Source organism: Vulpes vulpes, chromosome 1, assembly GCF_048418805.1.
Source record: "Vulpes vulpes isolate BD-2025 chromosome 1, VulVul3, whole genome shotgun sequence".
Lineage (NCBI taxonomy): Eukaryota > Metazoa > Chordata > Mammalia > Carnivora > Canidae > Vulpes > Vulpes vulpes.
In genome coordinates, this window is record NC_132780.1 from 22,568,788 (window position 1) to 22,588,705 (window position 19,918).

Sequence of the window (19,918 nt, forward strand, 5' to 3'; positions counted from 1 at the left end):
TTGATGATCACAGCTTTGTAGTACAACCTGAAATCCGGCATTGTGATGCCCCCAGGTCTGGTTTTCTTTTTCAATATTCCCCCAGCTATTTGGGGTCTTTTCTGATTCCACACAAATCTTAAGATATTTGTTCCAACTCTCTGAAGAAAGTCCATGGTATTTTGATACAGATTGCATTAAGTGTGCCCTGGGTACATTGACATTTTCACAATATTAATTCTTCCAATCCATGAGCATGGAATATTTTTCCATCTCTTTGTGTCTTCCTCAATTTCTCTCAGAAGTGTTCTGTAGTTTTTAGGGTATAGATCCTTTACCTCTTTGGTTAGGTTTATTCCAAGGTATCCTATGCTTTTGGGTGCAATTGTAAATGGGATTAACACCTTAATTTCTCTTTCTTCAGTTTCATTGTTAGTGTATAGAAATGCCACTGATTTCTGGGCATTGATTTTGTATCCTGCCACGTGGCTGAATTGCTGTATGAGTTCTAGCAATCTTGGGGTGGAGTCTTTGGGGTTTCCTATGTACAGTATCATGTCATCTGCAAAGAGGGAGAGTTTGACTTTTTCTTGGCCAATTTGAATGCCTTCTATTTCTTTTTGTTGTCTGATTGCTGAGGCTAGGACTTCTAGTACTATGTTGAATAGCAGTAGTGAGAGTAGACATCCCTGTCATGTTCCTGATCTTAGGGGAAAGGCTCCCAGTGTTTCCCCATTGAGAATGATACTTACTATGAGCTTTTCGTAGATGGGTTTTAAGATGCTGAGGAATGTTCCCTCTATCCCTACACTCTGAAGAGTTTTGATCAGGAATGGATGCTGTATTTTGTCAAATGCTTTCTCTGCATCTATTGAGAGGATCATAGGGTTCTTGTTTTTTCTCTTGTTGCTATGATCTATCACATTGATTGCTTTACAAGTGTTGAACCAGCCTTGCATCCCGGGGGTAAATCCTACTTGGTAATGGTGAATAATCTTCTTAATGTACTATTGGATCCTATTGGCTAGTATCTTGTTGAGAATTCTTGCATCTGTGTTCATCAGGGATATTGGTCTATAATTCTCATTTTCTTCTAGATTGTCTAATTTATTGGCATATAGCTGCTCATAATATGTTTTTAAATTGTTTGTATTTCCTTGGTATTGGTTGTGATCTCTCCTTTTTCATTCGTGATTTTATTAATTAGAGTCTTTTCTCTTTTGTTTTTAATAAGGCTGGCTAATGGTTTATCTATCTTATTAATTCTTTCAAAGAACCAACTCCTGGTTTTGTTGATCTGCTCTACAGTTCTTCTGGTCTCTATTTCATTGAGTTTGCTCAAATCTTTATTAACTCTCTTCTGCTGTGTGTAGGTTTTATTTGCTGTTCTTTCTCCAGTTCCTTTAGGTGCAAAGTTAGGTTGTGTATTTGAGCTTTTTCCAAATTTTTGAAGGATGCTTGTATTGCGATGTATTTCCCTCTCAGGACTGCATTTGCTGTATCCCAAAGATTTTGAACGGTTGTATCTTCATTCTCATTAGTTTCCATGAATCTTTTTTTTAAGATTTTATTTATTTATTCATGACAGACACAGAAAGAGAGAGACAGAGACACAGGCAGAGGAAGAAGAAGGCTCCATGCAGGGAGCCTGATGTGGGACTCGATCCCGGGTCTCCAGGATCACACCCTGAGCCAAAGGTGGTGCTAAACCGCTGGGCCACTGGGGCTGCCCGCCCCATGAATCTTTTTAAATCTTCTCTAATTTCTTGGTGACCCTTTCATCTTTTAGCAGGATGCTCTTTAACCTCCACGTGTTTGAATTTCTTCCAAATTTCTTTTTGTGATTGAGTTCAAGTTTCAAAGTATTATGATCTGAAAATATGCAGGGGACAATCCCAATCTTTTGGTATCAGTTGAGACCTGATTTGTGACCCAGTATGTGGTCTATTCTGAAGAAAGGTCCATGTGCACTTGAGAAGAATGTGTATTCAGTTGCATTTGGGTGTAAAGTTCTGTAAATATCTGTGAAATCCATCTGGTCCAGTGTATCATTTAAAGCCCTTGTTTCTTTGGAGATGTTGTACTTAGATGATCTGTCATTTACAGAAAGCGCCATGTTGAAGTCTCCCAGTATTAGTGTATTATTATCTAAGTATGTCTTTACTTTGGTTATTAATTGATTGATATACTTGGCAGCTCCCACATTAGGGCCATAAATATTCATGGTTGTTAGTTCCTCTTGTTGGGTAGATCCTTTAAGTATGATATAGTGTCCCTCTTCATCTCTTACTACAGTCTTTGGGATAAACTTTAATTTACTTGATATGAGGATTGCTACCCCTGCTTTCTTTTGAGGACCATTTGAATGATAAATGGTCCTCCAACCTTTAATTTTTAGGCTGGAGGTGTCCTTAGGTCTAAAATGAGTCTCTTAGGGGATCCCTGGGTGGCGCAGCGGTTTGGCGCCTGCCTTTGGCCCAGGGCGCGATCCTGGAGACCTGGGATCGAATCCCACATCAGGCTCCCAGTGCATGGAGCCTGCTTCTCCCTCTGCCTGTGTCTCTGCCTCTCTCTCTCTCTCTCTCTCTCTGTGACTATCATAAAATAATAATAATAATAATAATAATAATAATAATAATAAAATGAGTCTCTTGTAGACAGCAAATAGATGGGTCATGCTTTTTTATCTAGTCTGTGTCTTTTGATGGGGTCATTAAGCCCATTGATGTTCAGAGTTACTATTGAAAGATATGAATTTAGTGTCATCATAATACCTATTCAGTCCCTGTTTTGTGGATTATTTCTTTGGGCATCCTCTTTTTTTTACAGAGTCCCCCTTAATATTTATTGCAGAGCTGGTTTGGTAGTCACGTATTCTTTCAGTTTCTGCCTATCTTGGAAGCTCTTTATCTCTCCTTCTATTCTGAATGAGATCCTTGCTGGATAGAGTATTCTTGGCTGAATGTTCTTCTCATTTAGGACCCTGAATATACCCTGCCAGCCCTTTGTCTCTGTGGAGTGGTCTGCTGTTAATCTAATATTTCTCCCCATAGAAGTTAGGGATCTTTTGTCTCTTGATGCTTTAAGGACTTTTCTCTTTATCTTTGAAATTTGCAAGCTTCACTACTAAATGTCGAGGTGTTGAATGGTTTTTGTTGATTTTAGGGAGGGGGTTCTATCTCCTGGATCTGAATACCTGTTTCCCTCCCCAAATTAAGGAAGTTCTCAGTTATGATTTGTTCAAAATGCTGGTCCTCTGTCCCTTTCGGCGCCCTCTGGTACCCCAATTAAATGTATATTTTTCTTCCTGCGGCTGTCATTTATTTCCCTTAACCTTTCCTCGTGGTCTTTTAATTGTTTTTCTCTTTTTTCCTCAGCTTCCTTCCTTGCCATCAAGTTGTCTTCTATGTCACTCACTTTTTCTTCTACCTCCTTAGGACCTCCAGTTTGGATTGCATCTCATTTAATTGATTTTTAATTTCCACCTGATTGGATCTAAATTCTGCAGTCATGAAGTCTCTTGAATCCTTTATGCTTTTTTCCAGAGCCACCAGTAGCTTTATAATTGTGCTTTTGAATTGGCTTTCTGACATCGAATTGTAATCCAAATTCTGTAACTCTTGGCAGAGAGTACTGTTTCTGATTCTTTCTTTTGTGATGAGTTCTTCTTTCTAGGCATTTTTGTCAGTACAGAGTGGCTAAAAACGAATTGCGCTTGTTAGAAGCGCAAACTCTTCTCTCTGTAGTGTTCCAACTGTTATCTCTTTAAATCTCAGGTCAAATTCGTAGGTTTTCAGGATTATTTGGAAATATTCTAGGTAAGTTGGTGGGGACACGTGACTTGGGGACCCTACTCCTCTGCCGTCTTGCCCCGCCCCATACTCCTTTCAATAAATAAAATATTTTTTTTAATTTTTTGTCATAATAACTAATAAATTATGAATAAAAATATTTACCATTAGCCCTCATTACATGTCTTGATTATTCTTCACCATATGTTTTTTAATGCTAATTTTAGGGGATCCCTGAGTGGCTCAGCGATTTGGTGCCTGCCTTCCCCTGGGGGTGTGATCCTGGTGTCCTGGGTTCGAGTCCCACATCGGGCTCCCTGTGTGGGGCCTTTTTCTCCCTCTGCCTGTGTCTCTGCCTCTCTCTCTCTCTCTCTCTCTCTCTCATGAATGAATAAATTTAAAAATCTTTAAAAAAAGAATACTAATTTTAATACTAATTTTCTTTTTTTAAGGATTTTATTTATTTATTTTTAAAGACTTCATTCATTTATTCATGACAGACAGAGAGAGAGAGAGAGGCAGAGGTACAGGCAGAGGGAGAAGCAGTCTCCATGCAGGGAGCCCCGATGTGGAATTCAATCCCAGGACCCCAGGACCACACCCTGGGCCAAAGGCAGACACTCAACCACTGAGCCACGCATGCAACCCAGGATTTTACTTATTTGAGAGAGAGATCACAAGAGAGAGCAGAGAGTACAAGCGGGGTTGGCAGGGGCAGATGTGCAGAGGGAAAGGGAGAAGCAGACTTCCCACTGAGCAGGGAAACTGACATGGGGCTCGATCCCAGGACCTCAAAAACATGACCTGAGCCAAAGGCAGACACTTAACCAACTGAGCCACCCATGTACCCCTTCTTTTTTTTAAGATTTATTTTTTTTTGAGAGAGTGCATGCACGCACGAGTGGTGGTGGGGAGGATCAGAGGCAGACTCTGAGTAGAGATCCATCCCCTGAGCCTGAGATCATGACCTGAGCTGAAACCAAGAGTCAGATGCTCAGAGCCACCCAAGCACTCCTCAGGGTTTGTTTTTAAACAAGTAATCTCAGGCTAGCATTATATTCGGTAGACCTGGCATTTGCTCAGTACAGAAGGTTTAGAATCCCTTAACTTTGGGCTTGCAGCTGCCTGGAGGGCAATCTTTTTTCCCTCTTTCCTTCATCTCTGTCTCTGGTTTAGACTTTTAGCTGCCTAAAGCTAGTTTTACTTTCTGTTTCTTCTTATAAGGAAAAAAGGGATGTAGGGGTGTGTTATAGGGTCTGGTGCCCCTAGGTGAACTCTTCCCTGGACAGTACCTGCCCTCAATTTTTTTCTTAAGCAAAGCCTTTTAGAATGACTTTATCTCTAGGCCATTATCTCTATTCCTTACCCTCTATCCCCTTGTCTCCAGGGTTTTTTTCCTTTTTTCCCTTTTGAGTGTCTACCTGCTAAACTTCTGGTGGTCCCAAATACCCTGAGAAGGGCTAGGGTGGACATTCAAAAGAGCAATGGGGGATCATCCTGATTTTGAGACCTTTGGCTTTAAGAAGGAGACCACTAGCTTGTTACTAGGTAGCAGCACTTACAAGTGTACCAGCACAGTGACAGAGAGGTTTGTAATCTCTTTGAACTGAGAAACCTCAGTTTTTAGGGAGAATGTAAACATAATGCTGGTTTTTCTTTTCTCTTTTTAAAAATTAAACATGAGCTACAAGTCTCCAAGCATGAGATCTCTGATATCCTCCTTGGCTGGGGGATGAATTGTGACGACAGCAAAGCAAGCAATAAAGAGATCTGCCTTTAAAACACTTTACCTTTGGTGTCATGTTTTCCCACAAAGAAGTATCCCCTGGTGCCTGGCCAACAGATCCCTATAGATCATAGGAACTAACATGGAGTCGGCAACAGATCTATAGCTCATGGGGACCAAATACCGGACTTCCTGCAAAGGATGTCCTCGAGAAGGGCAAGCCCAGGAGCTCAGATCGCTTATGGGAAGGGGAGACTCCCATAGGAGGGAGCCCCTGTGCCCTCTGCTGACCTCAGCACTGGTGGGTGTGTTGACCAGACTCAATCCCAACACAGCCTCATTGGAGGAAGCCTTTGCCTTGTGAGTTAGCCAGTGATTCCAATCACCTCAGGGTCACTTCCAGGGACTTAGGGTCAAGCCAGGTTTTGCTCAGTGGACCATACTGTCCAAGGTAAAGTGCCAACTAGGGAATTACAGTGACTACCAACCTAGACCTAGCACCCAGGACACGAAATGGACCCCAGAAATGTGCACCTTTAAGGTTCTTTTACAATTTAGGCTATAACATCATGGCGGCACACGGCTGACAGTGAGCAAAGTGGCGGCAGCCAGCCATGCCTTCCTAAGTAGCATGTGCAGTTTGCTGTGTTCAGTCAGTTAGCCAAGAGCAGTGTAGAGGCAAGGCCCCTGCTGTGCCAACTGTTCTGTAAATAATAAATAAAGGTGACTGAGTGACAACAGAGGGGTCAGCACCACTGAAAGACAAGTCTCACATCACTCACATTCCCACAGAAATGAGAGGCAAGAGCCACCAAGCAGAGCTGTAGAAGGAACCAGGTTTTGGTGAAAAAGCAAAGCAGGAGCCAGGGGAGAGCCTAGGCCAGAGGACCTTATTGAGGTTTCTGACAGAAAGGCAAGGCAAGGCAGGGTGAACAGTTTAGGACTGGAAGCCTGAGTCATTTCAGCAGGGGTGGTAGGAGTGGTCCTTAGTTGCCTGGTCCTTGGTCCTGTGGTGACCAAGGCAGAGGAATATTGTCTCTTGGGGAGCATGAGCCACAAAGAGGAGTTGTAACTCTTGACTGGTTGGTTTGCACATCAAAGACATGCCCCCAGCTGGGCTCTCTGATATCTCTAGGAACTGGCTAGCCCCAGACAAAAGTTTTTTTAAGATATCAAAACATCAAAATGTACAGAAAATAATGATTAGTACAACAATGTCATTCCTCTTGGATGAAATTTATTATCAAAATTCACTCTTTTGCCTTCACAGTGATGCTGAATATACATATCTCCTGAGAAACTTGGAAAATGCAGGTACAATATGATGTCTCCGGGAAGGAGAACAGCCTATTTCAGTAAAATGCTCCTAAGATTCTATGGCAAATCACACTCCCAAAAGACAAAAAAAAAAAAAAAAAACCTACACAAGAGCTACAGAGATGTTCAATGCCCACTCAGAAGCTGTAAGTAAAACAGTATTCTTTGCTCTTCATTTCACAAGGAGTGAAGCTCTTAGAGTGGACCTTGTGAAGTTCAGTGTGTTTGGTCAGTGATGAGGGAGAACAATCTACACAGCTTGTAGAGGTAATGTAAGACGTCGAAGTGTCTGCTGAGTGCTGTGGCCCAAGAGGCAGGAGTGGGTGCACCACAGCAGAACCCCATCTGCTCTAGGACTCAAGTGCTGGCCATCTTTCATGTCGCTGGTGAGCGAGGAGTCTTCCTAGTGGAGAAAAATTTCCTGCTCAAAATCAAAGAAGCTTACCAAGCACTGTGCTTTTCTCTCTCATCTTTTACAAGGAGATTCAAGAAACATTAGAATAGCTAAAGAAGGGATCCCTGGGTGGCGCAGCGGTTTGGCGCCTGCCTTTGGCCCAGGGCGCGATCCTGGAGACCCGGCATCGAATCCCACGTCGGGCTCCCGGTGCATGGAGCCTGCTTCTCCCTCTGCCTGTGTCTCTGCCTCTCAATCTCTCTCTCTCTGTGTGACTATCATAAATAAATAAAAATTAAAAAAAAAAAGAATAGCTAAAGAAAAGTTTTTAAGATTTCATTTATTTATTCATGAGAGACACAGAGAGAGAGGCAGACACATAGGCAGAGGGAGAAGCAGGCTCCCTGTGGGAAGCCCAGTGTGGGACTTGATTCCACCCTGGTGCTCCAGAATGACTAAATTTTTTTTAAAAGACTGACTATACCAAATGTTGATGAGGTTGTAGAGAAAAGAAAATATTCATACACTACTGGTGGGAGCATAAAATTATACAACCATTTAGGACACAGTTTTGCGGGATCCCTGGGTGGCGCAGCGGTTTGGCACCTGCCTTTGGCCCAGGACGCGATCCTGGAGACCCGGGATCAAATCCCACATCAGGCTCCCGGCATGGAGCCTGCTTCTCCCTCTGCCTGTGTCTCTGCCTCTCTCTGCGTGACTATCGTAAAAAAAAAAAAAAACAAGAACACAGTTTTGTAGTGTTTTTTTTTTTTTTTTTGAAGATTTTCATTTGAGAGAGAGAAAGCATGAGTGGAGGCGAGGGGCAGATGGAGAGGGAGAAGCAGACTCCCCACTGAGCCAAGAGCCCAACATGGGGCTCCATCCCAGGGTCCTCAGATCATGACCTAAGCTGAAGGCAGACGCTTAACCAAATGAGCCACCCAGGCACCTCAGTTTAGCAATTTCTCAATAAGAGAAATATCTACCTACTCCCTAACTCAAGCACTCCACCCTTAGGTATGAACTCAAGAGAAATGAAATATTTCAATGAAGACTTCACATAAACATCTGTGGCAGCTTTATCTTTAAGAGCCAAGAACTGAAAACAATCCAAATGTTAATTAGCAGATGAATGGAGGAACAAATACTGTTATACTTGTATAGTATAAAATATATATGTATATAGGACAGCTTGGGTGGCTCAGCGGTTTAGCACCACCTTCAGCCCAGGGCATGATCCTGGAGACCCAGGATCGAGTCCCACATCGGGCTCCCTGCATGGAGCCTGCTTCTCCCTCTGCCTGTGTCTCTGCCTCTCTCTCTCTCTCTCTCTGCCTCTCATGAATAAATAAAATAAAATCTTTAATATATATATATATATATAGCGCATATATATATATATATAGTATCTACTCAAAAAAAAACCACACACACCCCTAACTATTCATGACACAACAGACATAAATGTGAAAATAACTGCTATATAAAAGAAACCATGCAAGGAGTAAGGATTTGATTTATGTGAAATTTTTTTTATGTGAAATTTTTAAAAAGGCAAACCACTATATACTGAACAAAATAAGCACATTTACCCAGACACCAAGTATCATCCACTTCCCAACATTTTCAAAAACATTTCCAACTTTCCTAAAGAACCCTTACCACCAAAGCCAGAGGCATGTCAACTACAGAGCATGAGCTCAGCCGTGAGGCACTGCCTGCAGTGGGTACATAGTCATTACTTTGCTGAGGTGACAGATTCGGAGAGAATTCCCTGATAGACAGCTTATCAGGGCCTGGAACAGGCCAGAAACGTGGTTGGTGTTCAGGAGATATTAGTCTGTTTTTGTTTTGTTTTTTGTTTTGTATTTAAACAATTTCTTCTCAGACAGTTGAGCGACTGTCTCTTGATTTCGGCTCAGGTCATGATCTCAGGATCCTGGAATTAAGCCATTCATCGGGCTCCCCACTCAGCAGGGAGTCTGCTTGAAAGTCTCTCTCCTTCCCTCTGCCCGTCCCCCCACTTACTCACTCTCTCAGAATGAATGAATGAATGAATGAATGAATAAATAAATAAATAAATAAATAAATAAATAAAATCTTTTAGAAATTCTTCTCTTTAACAGACACGTGTTTTTTCTTATTGTATTCTTTACATTTTTCTGGCAAATGGGAAAAAGTTTTTTTTGCCATGAAGGATAAGTTACCATCAAAACACAACAATAAAATCAAAGTACTGCTATTACATCCTAACAAACTTATGGGGCCTGTTTAGGACTGCTCCTTGCTTGCCAAAAGAGAAATTAGTAATATTTAGGGGAGCACACAGATTCAGCACAAAACCAAGACTTTCTCCTGATGTCAATCAGGAGGGAAAGAGAAGGGAGAGAAGGACTGACTCCCAGAATGGCCACCTATGCCACCTGGTGACATGTCAGCACGCCCTCTAAAACCAACTCCCATACCTGAGGAAGACTGTGGCCCAGAACTTCAGGAGACAGGGATGATTATAAAGCACCTCCTCTGCCTTTATCAGTGCACTGTCAAACCTGTGGTGACAGAGGAGATGGTTGTTCCTTCCAAACCAGGCTGCTTTCACCCCATCGTACTTGGTCCAGGGGGACTGCACAATGACTGTGTGGCCCACACACCAGACTTTGTAGTGTCCTTATAACACGCCTTTCCCATTAGTCTCTATGGAGTGTTTGTACTATTTGTGTCCCTATACGTGGTAGAATGTGTCAGTACCTCACGTTTACCTCTCAGATCCCTGGTGAGTTTTACACAAACCAGTGGTGTGTGCCTCATGTCTGTCACACACCACTGGTATTGTGGATGTGGTGTCTGCACACATGTCCATGCTATGTTGAGGATGTCAGCATCACACATCTGTCATACATGTTCTCAGGGTACATGTCAGGTCTCCCCAGGACGTGCTAAGGAATGTCAGTATCACACGCCTGAAACACAGGGTTCCCTGTATCTGAGTATGCGTGTCCCAGGCTGTGCTGCAGAGTCATCACCACACATCCATCCCATCTAATACCTGAACGTGTTTCAAGGTTGTGCCACTGCCATGTACCCATCTGCTGGGACGCATCAATCACTCATCAATATCTAGTGCACAGGAAATTTGGGGACTGGTCAGCTTGTAAGAAGATACAGGGAGCCAAATTGATAATGCTGCAAATTGTAATGGACACATGTCTCATCACTTCATTCCTTCCTCCCTGTACCCGCTCCACATCCTACCACTATGAAAAAGAGATAAGCGATACCTATAGGTTAACAGATCTACAAAACACATTCTGTAGCCTGGCTGCAACTAGTCTGCCTTAAAGAAGAAATGCATTTTTAAGGAAACTGACAAAATTAATCATTGAATTTTTCATATTTATCATAACTTAAAATATTTTTATTGTATGAGAAAGTTACTGGCATTATATGAAAAAGCTCTTACATTTTAGAAAAGCATTCTCCAGAACTTACGCATTAAGAAACATGATGTTTGGGGTGTCTGGGTGGCTCAGTTAGTTGAGTATCTGCCTTTGGCCCAGGTCATGATCCCCAAGTTCCAGGATGGAGTCCCACATGGGGCACCCTGCTCAGCAGGGAATCTGCTTCTCCCTCTGTCCCTCACCTCACTTATGTTCTCTGTGTGTGTGTCTCAAATAAATAAATAACACCTCTAAAAATAATAAAAAGAAAAAAAGAGAGATCTTAGTGACTGAATATAGACTGGTTTAGAAGGATCCTTAGCTCATGAAGCAGGGTTACCTGTCTGGGCTAGGAAAGGGGAAAGGGGCAGAGGAGGGATGTTAGAATGGATATCCACCTGAAATTTATACAGATTGATTTCCTAAAAATTTCACAGTTAAATTTATAGTTTTTTAATTTAATTTTTTATAATTTTTAAAACACCACTTAATACTGAAAAGAGAAATTTGGGGCATAACTAACCGAAATAAAAATATATAATAGAATTAGAACAATGAAGTAAACTAACAGAAAGGGAAATATTTGTGATCTTTTGGAATAGATATCATAAAATAAATTTAAATCTAAAACACTTAGGTAAGAAGATGTGGTGTGGGAAAAAAAAAAAAAGATGTAGTGTGGGAATTAACAAAATTTGTTTATGTAAAGCCACAACAGCATCCTATAAATCTGGAATTGCTGTGGTTACTGATCATTCCAGCCCTTAAAGACTTCAGAAACACAAAGGCAATAAAAGATCATGATATTCCCATAAGCATAGGGTGGATCCAAATTAAGTAACTCCTGGTCTTAGAAAGGGGGACATGAATTTCCCCATCAAACAAGTTCTCCAATCAGAATTTTATTTTATTGATTTTATTCTTATTTTCTTAGTTTGATAAACACACATCTTAGAAGGCAGAGAAAGCAACAGTTTAACAGCAGAAAGAGACTAGCAAGGCACTTTTAACATCTGGTGACATTACGTGCCAGGGTAATATTACAATCTGAAGACTACTGAAGTCTCTGATTATTCCTCCCTCCCTGCTCCTGCCTCACATCCTACCATTATTAGGTGTAGTGTTCTTTGAATAACAATTTTTCTTGAACTGGGGCATGATTTTATTCTTTTGGTTCTCTAAATAGAAGATAAATGTTAACTGTCTTCCACTGATGACAAATGTTTTGACCTATATCATCACATATGCTATTAGTCCAACAGGCTCACAATAAAATATAACAAAATTAATCATTCTAGCTCCTGTCACAACAATTCAGAGCTGGAAGCTTAGTCTTAACATCTACCTGCTGGTCATACGGCTGCATTGTGAAATCCAAGTGAACACCACACAGTTTAGCATCTTTAGTCCGGGACAAACAAAAGAAGGTTTCACAAAAGCTGTAATTGTGAGGAGAGAGGAGAGATGCCAGGCAGCTCTAAAGAAGATGGGCAAAAAGATGTCTATGTATGAGATGGTATGTTCTCAGAAAGAGCCATTCCTCCACTATACATAAAAATATGTGTTTCGATCCCAGAAAATGTACACCCAGATACACATAGTTATATGGTTTTTACTGTACTTTATATAATGCTCCTATGAATCTGACACTCCTCTAAAAAAATAGACACTTACCAGATGACATTTGTGGTTAGGACCCTGGATGCTGGAGCAACATCTGTGCAAGCGTAGAAAGCAGCATGTGAGCCTAATGTAAATGTTTGGGACTCCATGATCTCACCTCCTTGGTGGAAAAATGATTATCGTGTCACCTGTAATTTCAGTGGCGATACCTACACAGGGAGTTGAGATTATATTTGAAAAACACCTGCAGATTGTACAAATTACTGAGAGAAATCGTGTTTAATTATAAGGTCATTGGAAATTACAGAAATAACTAAGGAACAATTTGCCTGTGAAACATTAAAAAAAAAAACATTTCAAGGAACACTGAGCAAGCCAGAAAACATTAAGATTTACTAAATCAGAGAATGAAACTTAGTACCTCATTATCCAGGACTATTCATTATTTTTTGTATATTTTTTTATTGGAGTTCGATTTGCCAACATATAGTATAACACCCAGTGCTCAACCAGTCAAGTGCCACCCTCAGGGCCCGTCACCCAGTCACCCCATCCCCCTGCCCACTTCCCCTTCCATTACCCCTTGTTCTCATTTCCCAGAGTCAGGAGTATCTCATGTTCTGTCACCCTCTCTGATATTTCCCACTCATTTTCTCTCCTTTCTATTTTAATCCCTTTCACTATTTCAGGATTATTCATTATTTTGAAAGTTCGTCTTGAAACATAATTCCCTTTCATTCTTGAGCTCACTGAAGGTACTGAAATGGAAAGGAGAGTAGCAAATGAGTGGAGATAAAAAGGATAGCTGGGTGCTTCAAATGAACAAACCTGTGATATTATATTCACTTAGCATTCTCCAAGGTATTTACTGAGGTTCTTTTGTCTGTTGGGCACTTTGGTAGCTACACTGGACCATCAGCACACAAACAGGGAACCTACTTGATAGTGGAAGGAAAGAGAACATGAAAGAAAAACAAGTTAGTTATTAAATTCTTTAGGTTGTTAGAGGGTGTTGTGTTCTATAGGAAATGAAAAAAAAGCAGAGCCCAAAGGTTGAAAACCTCAGTGGTCAAGGAAGAGTTGCAACATTAAATCTGATATTCATAGTAAGACTCACAGTGAAGATGATATCGAAGTAAAGATTTTAAAGAGGTAAGCGGCCAGGTTTTATTCTTTCTCTGAAACCATAAACTGCTTGGTTCATAATGATATTAGTGCAATAAATGTGACCACAACCAATAGAAGCAGTATGATGGTTCTCTAGAGACAGAGGAGTGGTGGAGGAGGAGAGCCCTTGAATACTCTCTGGTATCATTTCCTATCATACCAGGGTCCCACCCTGTTGACTTCTCTTAACCTTAATGGAGAGGCCCTCTCTTTGTACAGCCACATTGGTGCTTCGATATTAACCTTATGAACTCGGGGGCAGGGAGAAATCAGTCAAGAGCAAATTTCCATAGGTCTGTGCTCCATATGGGAATTACTCTAATAGGATATATTTCGACTGCCCTTCTAACAGGATATATGGTCAGACCAAGCTAGTGGATCATGCCATTGGTCACCACCCATGAGCTGGTAAAAATCCATGCATGGAAGCAAAGAGCATACAATTCAGCCTAGTGCACTGACTTTTCTGCCTTCAATCAGAGTGGCCACCTTCTAAAAAGGTTGTTGTCTATCTTGGAACTGCCATCTATAAACCAAGCAGCTAATTTTGCTAATTTTGGTTAATCAAGAGCAGTTTATAGGGCACAAGTAGTACAACGACCATTGGGTCTGGTAACTCCTTAGGCAGTTACTTTGATATTTTCTGACAACAGTTTATGGTCTCTGACACTACCTGGGTGTCCTACAATTCAATCCTATTCCAATACTATCTGGAGTCAGTATCAGACTTCACAGGTTTGAAGACTCAGTCTCCCAAAACTGTCCTCACTTTGGATGCTAGTCAAAAGTCCTGAATCTCCAGGCTACTTGTACTTTTGTTCATCCTAGCTAAAAATTTGGGGGTTCCTATGACCTGCCTTTCAGTTTTGATCATTTGCTAGACTGGATCACAGAAATGATAAAAACACTTCTATTTATTGGCCCTTTATAAAAGCTACAACTCAGTAACATCCAATGAAAGCAATGTATTAGGAGAGTTATGGGTGAGGGGATGGCTCAGAGCTTCCACACTCTCTCCAGGCACACTACCCTCCCAGAAAGTCAATTGTGTTCACCAGCTCAGGTCTCCAAACCTTGTTGTCCAAGAGTTTTCCCAGAGATCAATCTTTAGCTTCTCCCTCACCACCTGGTCCTCTGTTCTTTTCTGAGAACAGCCCATCACTCACAGCCTTGGGATACCTCACCCAATGGGCTGGGCCAGTCAGCTTCCTTCCTGTGCAATCTGGAATACAGACTTGAGATTGAGCCCTGAGTGTGCCAGGTATTGGGATGAGGGTGTGTGTGTAAAAGGACATTGTTTCTATCCCAATGATCCTGGATGCAAATACAGGGAGACCAGGAAGGAGGAGAAGGAACCAGAAAACTGCAGGGCCTTTGAGGAGGAGGGAAGAAGGCTCTTGTGACCTTCTTGATCAGCTAGAAATCAAGAAGGCTGGAATGTCCCTAACTTGCCCAGGGGTGAGAAGTGAGCCCTTACCCAGTGAGACCAGGAATCTGCAGGTCTCCAATGTCATTTTCTGGTACAGGACCCTCTGGTCCAGGTCCAGTTGTCACCATTCTTCCCAGGTGAAGGTCATGGCTACATCTTTAAAGGTATCCAAAACCTGTAAAGTCAAACAGAGGTAGTGGCATTGACCTCATGCTGTTGGATGGGGATCAGAGACTGTCAGTCCGCCTCTGGTGAAGGTGCAGAGAGATCAGATCACCAAGACCTGTGCTGCGCTCAAGGGTTGGGCGAAGACACAGACTTTGGACATAATGCAATTATGGCTGAGAAAAAGATCTCCCCTGAGGAAGCCACTGGATATTACATTAGCATTCCTCTGATGACTGTAGGGGCAGATGGTAAATGATCTGGGACATCAGAGGAACAGGGAATATGATCATGATGACAATTCCAACAATGAGAACAGCTGCAATGGGTCATTGAGCCTCTCTGGTCCTCCCGTGTGCCTGCCACAGGCTAAAGACTTCACATGATGTGGTAAAGGGCTAAATGTCTTAAGCTCTGAGGCCAGACTCTTGGAGTTTGAATTCATTCTACACACTCAGCTACAATGTCACCTTAAGGAAGTCACTTAATTTTCTTGATCCATAACTCATCATGAACATAACAACAGATCTCACTTTACCAGGGTGTTGTGAGAATTTTAAAATGTTGGAAAAGCAAACCCTGGAGTGCCTGGCCAGGGCGAATGGTCAGTGTGGTTTATTATTTTTATTGATCCACCCACAGCCCCTGGAGTAAACACCAACATAATTTCCATGTCTGTCAGCCATATGAGGCTTGAGGCTCAGGCAGCTCTATCAAGTCACACAGAAGAGTTCCCAGTCTAAAAAGCACATCTGGGATTTAAACTCAGATCCCTACGGTTAAAATCAGCTCCTGGGATCCCTGGGTGGCACAGCGGTTTAGCGCCTGCCTTTGGCCCAGGGCGCGATCCTGGAGACCCGAGATCGAATCCCACGTCGGGCTCTCGGTGCATGGAGCCTGCTTCTCCCTCTGCCTATGTCTCTGCCTCTCTCTCTCTCTCTCTCTCTGTGACTATCATAAATAAATAAATAAATAAATAAATAAATAAATAAATAAATAATAAATAAAATAAAATCAGCTCCCCCTGGCGGTGGACAGGGAGGGTGCAGTAGTGTGGGACTTCTATAATTCTACAGCCCTCCATCATCTCAGTGAACCCACAGAAACCAGGATCTGAATTATTTCCACTGTCACCACTAACTCCACTTCAGTAACCACTGAACATATTTCTGAGGATATAGGCAAAGGATGGGAACCATCCTCACCACTTCACAAGGGAGGCACTGAGACACCTATCACTGGGGATACACATCACATCTAAGCTCTCTCCAGCTCACTCAACGCAGGAGAGGTCATGATAATATTCCCATTTCAGATTGGGGCTAGAGGAAGCAAAGGGCAGTGAAGGGACTTTCTCAAGCCCCGGAAGAGGTCCAGCTGGAAACTACACTGAGGTGTCCAGACTCTGCAGCCTTCCCCAGTCGCTCAGAGATATCCCAATTGTGTCTGTGATGAGTCCATTATCCATTTTCACTTTACTCATAAGTCAAAATGACCCAAGTAGTAGTAGAGCCCAGGGTTTCTCTCCTTTCTTCTGGCTGTCAAATCATCCAGGAAAGGAAAGAGCATGTGCTCTCATTAATGGTGGATGACAGGAAGTCTCAACTACCTAATCATGCAGCCTGCTTGACTTCAACTTACAGTAGAATACAGCAAGGGCCTTCCAACTTTGTGTTTTGGCTGAATGAAGAGTATCCTGCTTGTAATGGGCAATTCCAGATGCATAGTGACTGGATGCATTATAGCAAAAACACTCTCTTCTTTGGGGGCACAGAGACACAAGGGGAGTTGTTTCAAAATGAGTTACAAATCTGTCCTACAGATGGATTGGACTTCCTCTAGAGCCCCAGGGGCCCACACTCACACAAATGACAAGAATGAATCTCAGACAATTATGTGGTATGAAAGAAGCCATATAAAAAGGAGTAATTATTTGATCAGTAAAAAAATTCTAGAAAATGCCAAGTAATCTATGCTGAAATAAAGCCAATGGTTGTCTAGGGAAGGGTGGCCATGGAAGGCATGGTCGGAGAGATTAGGAGCCGAATGAAACTCTAGAAGTGATAGATGCTCATCATGTTCATGGAGATAGTTTCACTAGTGTATGTATACCAAATTGCACAATACACGAAGTTTATTGCATGTTAATTACATCTCAATAAAACTCTGAAATAATTAGTTGCATAAAAATTCTGGATCTCTCATACTTCTTGGAAACCCAAAATATTTGAAAGTGCTGTATTTATTTCACCATCTTTCTCTTCATGCCTTGGAAGAAGCCCTGCTTTAGTCGCAATAAAATTGGGCAAGCAATAAAGATCATATTCTTCAGAATCCCAGAAGGAAGGCTGGGTCATAAAGGGCACATCCCTAAACTACATGATCTCTCTCCTTTCAGTCCCTGTGTCCTTGCCCCAGCAACAAGGGTGTTCAGATAACTGTACAGTCATTCAAAAAAATCTTGGCGATATTTGCCCAACCGGTGAACTCAGCTCTAAGGGACACAAAGCTGGAGCTTCTGAACATCTGTACACTCTCACTGTGCACAGCCACACATTTGGGAATTTTTGTGGACGCAACTTTATTTTTAAGATTTTTTTTATTTATTCATGAGAGACAGAGAGAAAGAGAGAAAGAGAGAGAGAGAGAGAGAGGCAGAAACACAGGCAGAGGGAGAAGCAGGCTCCAGGCAGTGAGACCGATGTGGGACTCGATCCAGGGACGCTGGGACCATGCCCTGAGCCGAAGGCATACGCTCAACTGCTGAGCCACCCAGGCGTCCCCGGATGCAACTTTAGAAGGGCTATGTCCTCGGTGGTTGGCTGCAGTCTCCCTATTACTTCCTCCAGGAATGGCAGATATAGAGCCTGTGGTCAGGGTTAGGAGCACTCTATGGTATATGTGCCAAGCCCATCTAAGCTTCTCCTCTGGTCACTACCTCCCCTGGCTATTTGTTCTTCGAGAGGCAGTACTGTGGCACCGTGGGCCTGGTGTTCCCTGTCATGGTGGTACTGACCCCCAAATCCTCTGCATGCCTTCGACCTCTGCCCTTTGCTCTTCTGTCCCCTCCAATATATGACCTTGGATCCTACGTTGCCACGGTATCTTGAAGCACAGTCCCCCTGTACAGAACTCACGAGGTTCTCCCCAAGAAAGCCCGTGTGCACCAAGGTTCCTGGGCCCCAGTTCTTGTAAGCGAGGTCCCACCGGAGACGTGGACCAGTGCCCTGTGAATCCTCTCCGAGCTGTGGCTTCCTCCGGGTAATGAGCGTGTGTTTGGGTACTGGGTCACTCCTGAGGGCCACTTTGCCCTCCAAAGAGTTGAGGACCTGTTGAGGGGCGCACTACATAACCTAAGTTTACTCTTTCATCAAGCACTCGGGAGGGCTTCTCTGAGCATACTCCAAACACGTGCCAAGCCAGGACGCAGACCTGAACCTCCTAGGCCAACACCTCGGGCCAGAGATCCCCGCAGCAACCGCCGCACGCCTGCGCAGAGCTCGCCGCCGACTACAGTACCCGAAGAGCAGCGGGCGGCTGGACGCTAGGACTACAAGTCCCAGAAATCTTTGGAGCACCTCGTGCCTGCCAGTTTTCAGCAGACAGCGCCCCGCCGGGTTCCGCTGGGCCCTGCAGTCCCCAGTCCCAACCCCTCCCCTGCTCGCTGCGTGCCGGAGATCACTTTCAGTGCCCGTGGGGTGGGCGATCCCATCACTGCTCACTGTCCGCTACCGACCTGGCTTCCCAAAGAGCACCGCGGGCCGCGCGCTAGACAAGTCCCATAATTCTTTGTTTCAACCTCTTCACTCTGGAATTTAACCCTCAGTCGCAAATTTACAAAAACTTTGTGTAAACAAGTTCATCTTGAAGCCTTAGTATTCGTAAACTCTGGATAGAAACATGGGGTGATCACCCGAGGATCATTGTTTGTCATTTATACAAATAGAGTTGACCTCGTGTACAAATAAGGTCCACCACGGAATGGACCCACTTTGGATACCAAACTCCAATTTCCTAGAGGAAGACAGATCACAAAATATCCGAAATATCTTGTCACCCTCTGCACTTTTGCCTTATCATTGCACAAAAACCTTTCATTTTTTCCACCCATACTCTCAAACCTGAGAATAAGACCCTCCCTATCTCCCCCTACCTGTCATCTTTGGAAGAATTGAATGGGAAAACATTCCACCTTTTGGTGGAATTTTGCTATTGACAAAATAGCATTCTGCAACTTTAAAGGCATCGGTGTTATTCAGGTCCAGTTTAGCTAGTAATATTTCCAGGAAGTAAATGATTATATCATTTAAATATAAAAGTTCCCTTTCCAGGTTCCTGCTTCCATTTCCCACTTTCTTAGGTGCACATGACCCATGAGAGAGAGTGTGTGGACAGAAGACAAGGCAATAGTAGGGAAAGCATCACTAGACCACTGGGAGCTGCTGTTTGTGTCCTGGAGTTTAATAATCCTGGATTTTAAGGAATAAACACCAACATTACACATTCGTTATTCAACAAATATAATCATTGGTTATTTGAAATTTGTCAGCCACTTTACCAGGTACCTGAGATACTCTAGTGAACAAATTCTTCCTTAAACTTACATTTTTTAAATATTTTATTTATTTATTCATAGAGACACAGAGAGAGAGTGAGAGGCAGAGACACAGGCAGAGGGAGAAGCAGGCTCCATCCAGAGAGCCCAATGTGGGACTTGATCCAGGGTCTCCAGGACCACGGCCTGTGCTGCAGGCGGCACTAAACCGCTGCACCTCCAGAGCTGCCCTAAACTTACATTTTTAAAAAATATTTTATTTATTTAAGAGAGAAGGGAGAGAGAGAGAGCATGAGCAGAAAGACAGAGAGAAGAAGACTCCCTGCTGAGCAGGG